Here is a 4,790-nt window from a genome sequence, read left to right on the forward strand (position 1 = left end):
ATTCGGAGGATCTGCCCCAGGAGTAGGTTCTATCCTCCCACAGCCTGGATTCCAGGGATGGAATTCAGGTTTACACAATGGGCCTTCAGTCCCTGGGAGCTGTGTTTTTTTGTGTGTTTGGTTGCTTTTTGTTTTTTAAATTGAGAATAATACATTCTTTGCTTCCACGCCACTCCCCTCTAAAACTCCATGTTGATAGAAGTCTTGCTATGCAGTCCAGATTGGCCTTAAAGAGTCTGTGTAAGAGATGGCTCAGAGGTTAAGAGCATTGGCTGCTCTTCCAGAGGTCGTGAGTTCAATTCCCAGCAACCACCTGGTAGCTCACAACCTTCTAAAATGAAATTTTTTGCCCTCTTCTGGTGTGCAGGTATAAATGCAAATACACATTGTATACATAATAAATAGATACATCTTCTAAAAAATAAAAGGAGTCTGTGTAGCCAAGACTGGACTCAAACTCCTGGTTCTCCCCTGACTCCAGCCTCCCAAGTACAGACTGCAGGCCTGCCTGGCTACTGTCACCTTCATTTCTCCTCCTGTCCCCATGTAGCTGGAAATAAGCCTGAATGTCTAATATTCCCGCCTCAGCTTCCCACGTGCAAACATTACAGTCATGTGCTTTTACTCTTTAAAGCTTTCCTTGTTTTACTGCAGTTTACTTTTACTCTCTCATTCTCCATCACCTAGGGGTTGTTTCATTGTATTTTTTAGACATTGCGTCACTACTCAGCACTGGTTGGTCTGGAATGTGTTATGTAGTCCAGGCTGGTCTTGAAATTGCAGCTACCCTCCTGCTGTGTCTCCTGAGTGCTGAGACTGCAAGTGTCACCCAGTTTGCTCAGGAAGTATTTTAAAACCCAGATCCTAGGCTATGCACCTAACCAAGAATAAAAACTGTTGAGGGTGTAACCCGAGCTTTAATTTTTTAAGATTCATTCTTAGTTTATGTGTGTGGGTGTTTTGCCTGCATGTACACCTGCGTACCACGTATGTTCAGTGCCATAAGAGGGCATCAGACCCCTAGAACTGGAGTTATTGATAGTTGTTAGCGACTATGTGGGTGCCGGGATTTGAACCTGAATCCTCTGAAAGAGTAGCCAGTGTTCTTAACCACTGAGCCATCTCTCTAGTCACATTCTAGGATACCAGCCATAGTTAAGAATCACTGGTGCAGCTCACAGCTTCTCAAATATCAACATGCACATGAGTTGCTTATGGGCTTGCTAATACACACAGTCTAATTTAGCAGTTCTGGCTGGGCCTTGAGACTCTGCTTTTCCAACAAGCTCCCAGAGACACCAGTGCTGACAGCCATGGCTCACACTTGTGTAGCAGGAACACAAGGAATGTCTTAATTTTCTGGGTTTTAAAGATCGTATGGAATCCAGCCATGTAAAGATTATATGAAATCCATGCAGCCATTTTACCCTGAAATGTTTTTAATATCAAGTCTCATTACTTTTCAATCAGTTCTATTTAAACTGTGGTGTGTTTCAGGTTTCAGTGCGAGCCAATCCTGGTGGTGTAGGACTCTGAGGCATCACTTGGGGATGGGGGAAGAGGATCACAAGTTCAAAGCCTTCCTAGGCTACAGATAAGACAGACAGACAGACTGTGGGTGTAGTTCTGGGTAGACTGCTTACATACATGCATGAGGCCCTGGCTTTGAATCCCAGCACTGATGCTGATAGAAGGCAATCTTACAAGCTGCAAAGATGGGCAGACTGAGAACCGCAAAGTTAACATTTGTTGGGCTTTGAGGTGGAGGCTTGAGACAAGGTCTCTCTATGTGGCCCAGGATAACCTGAACTCATTTTATCTGTGTGATCCTCCTGAGTTCTGGTATTGCTGGGCTCACTGTTAAACATTTATGTGTATGTATATATTTTCATGAGTTCGTGTGTACCATATGTATGCAGAGGCCAGGAAAGGTTGCCAGATTTCCTGACACTAGAATTACAGGGGGTTGTAAAAGCTGCCCCATATGGGAGCTGGGAACAGAACCCAGGGCCTTGGCAAGAGCTTTAAGAACTCCTAACTGCTAAGCCATGCCTCTGGCCTTTGTTCTGCTTTTTAAAATTTTTTTATGTATACATTTATTATAGTTTATTCACTTTATATCCCAGCTGTAACCTCCTCCCTCGTCCCTTCCTAATCCCACCCTTCCTCTCTCTTCTTCTCCTATGCCCCTCCCCCAGTCCAGTGATAGGGGGGTCCTCCTCTCCTTCCATGTAAACCTAGTCAATCAAGTCTCATCAGGACTGGCTGCATTGTCTTCCTCTGTGGCCTGGTAAGGCTGCTCCCCCCTCAGGGGGAGGTGATCAAAGAGCCAGCCACTGAGTTCATGTCAGAGACAGCCCCTGTTCCCATTACTAGGGAACCCTCTTGGACACTGAGCTGCCATGGGCGACATCTGTGCAGGGGTTCTATGTTATCTCCATAAATGGTCCTTGGTTGGAGTAGCAGTCTCAGAAAAGACCCCTGTGCCCAGATTTTTTGGTTTTGTGGCTCTCCTTGTGGAGCTCCTGTCCTCTCCAGGTCTTTCTATCTCCCCTTTCTTTCATAAGATTCCCTGCACAAAAATATGGAACACTTCACGAATTTGCATGTCATCCTTGCACAGGGACATGCTAATCTTCTCTGTATCTTTCCAGTTTTAGTATATGTGCTGCTGAAGCAAGCACTGTTCTGCTCTTTTTAAAGATAGGGTTTTGCTATGAAGCCCATAGGAAACTCACTTTATGAAACTTCAGACGAGACCATCCTTCTGTCTTAGTCTCCTTAATACTGAGATTACATGTCTGTGCCATTATGCTCAGCTGATATTGTTATATCTGTGGAGAAACTGAGGCCCAAAGAGGCTTGAGCTATCTTTTGTCTTCTACAAGAATGACATACATGTCACATGTCGTGGCAATCAGATGACTTTTGTGATGCTCAGGCCATTTCTCCATGACCCTAGGGGAAATGATTTCATTAAGGAACCAAGCCTGAGGACTTTGGGAACTGCTCGTTGCCATTCCTGTCCTTACATAGGACTGGAGTCCCCAGCCTAGCACCCCAATCCGGTGGCTCAAAACGGCTTGTCACTTCAGCTCTATCAGATCTGATTCCTCTCTGGCCTTTGAGGACAACCGCATTCACATGACGCACCCATACACAGACATGAACAGATACACACACAAATAATTAAAAAAATAAAATAAAAAAAATAAATAAATAAGACTCGAAAAACAAAAACAAAGAAACCAAGCTAGGCACCTCAGCGCATGGTGCGTGACCATACTCCCAGTGCTTGGGAGGTAGAGGCGGGGGTGGATGAGTAGTTCAAGATCATCCTCAGATACACATTCAGGGGCCAGCCTGGACTACACAAGACCTTGTTTCAAAGAACCAGTGAAAACAGTGCTGAGGAGCCACAGATGTAGTTACTCAGAGAAGTGGATAGGAGAAAAGTTACCCAAGAGCAGTGTTTTGGAATTCAGAGGTGTCCCTCTGGGAATTATCACTGGAATCTTAAGATTTCTCTAGCTTCCCAGCAAAACTCCCCTCAGCCGGTGGGAAGTGTTCCACTCCTGCCTTGGGGGAGTGGAGTTCAAGAGCTGAGCTAAACCTTGCAGGAGGGCTTTGAAACAGAGCTGGCCTAGAAACCATAGGCTCCTGGTCCATTCCCAGGCTAGCTGCCGGGGCTGCCATCACAACACACCTCATTCTAGGTGGCTGAAACAGGAGAAGGCTGTGTTCTTTGTTCTTCCTTCTGGAGGCTTCAGCGCTGCTGTTGGGCAGCTTTGCTTTCTCCAGAGGCCTGGCTCCCAGCTGTGCCCAGGGTCACTTTCTTCCTGAGTCCTTACACAGCCCTTTGTGCACACGCATCCTGATGCCTCTTCTCCTAAAGGCTCAAGTCTTATTGGATTAGGCCTCCAGGCTTCTGACGTCACTTCATCTTAACTTCCTCCAAACACAGTCACCTGGGGTTAGGCTGCACTGTATGCATTTGAGGAGGATACAGTTCAGTCCCTGACCAGAGACGAGTGGATCACTGCAGCTCTGGGAATAAACAGAGGCCTGACCTGTAAGTCCTGATCAGGAGTATCTGTGTCACTGCCAAGCTCCCATTTCTAGTTTGTCCTTCTATTCGTTTACACCACAAGGATTTACTGAATTCTTTAAATTTTTATGTTATTCCAGATTTTCTGGGCCTGAAGTTATGGATGGTTGTGGGCTACCATGTGGGTGCTGGGAATGGAACCTGGGTCCTCTGGCCAGTTAAGAACCAGTGTTCTTAACCACAAAGACATCTCTCCAGTCCCTTCACTGTGTCCCTTAGAGTCAAGTTCTCTGAAGATGCTATGTCCACCGTGAAGAACCAGAAGTCTATTTGACCTTGACTAACAGATTATCATGGCTGTGGAGAGGTGTGATGTTGCAGATCTAGACCTAAAGCTACCTTGGACTGTGCTAGGCATTTCCAACATCCACGAATCATCAACCTCTGGATCTCACTACCATCCTGGCAACCCATAGATAAACTCTTGGATCACAAAGTTTGGCAGATCAAGGCCTTACAGCATCCCTGAAGTCAATAATGCTATAAAGTCACAAAGTGTGGGTTCACCCCTAGAACAGAGAGAGAGAGAGAGACAGACAGACAGACACACACACACAGAATCTAAAAGTTAGAGCAGAAATGACCCTGCATGTCTGTAGCCCACCTAACCACTGAAACCGCAAATGTATTTGGGAAACATTGATTCGTGCCATGCCTTTGCTTTGTTCTGTAACTATGAAGG

The 4,790-nt window shown here is 45.8% G+C and overlaps 1 non-coding gene across 1 annotated transcript; it reads right to left on the bottom strand.

The window, feature by feature from the left end:
- Positions 1 to 2,578: 2,578 nt before the first annotated feature.
- LOC132656751 (U6 spliceosomal RNA) lies at positions 2,579 to 2,684 on the bottom strand. Its single transcript, XR_009594444.1, has one exon. It is a non-coding gene; the product is annotated as a U6 spliceosomal RNA (small nuclear RNA).
- Positions 2,685 to 4,790: the final 2,106 nt, after the last annotated feature.

The sequence above is a fragment of the Meriones unguiculatus genome, chromosome 9 (genome assembly GCF_030254825.1).
Source record: "Meriones unguiculatus strain TT.TT164.6M chromosome 9, Bangor_MerUng_6.1, whole genome shotgun sequence".
Classification (NCBI taxonomy): domain Eukaryota; kingdom Metazoa; phylum Chordata; class Mammalia; order Rodentia; family Muridae; genus Meriones; species Meriones unguiculatus.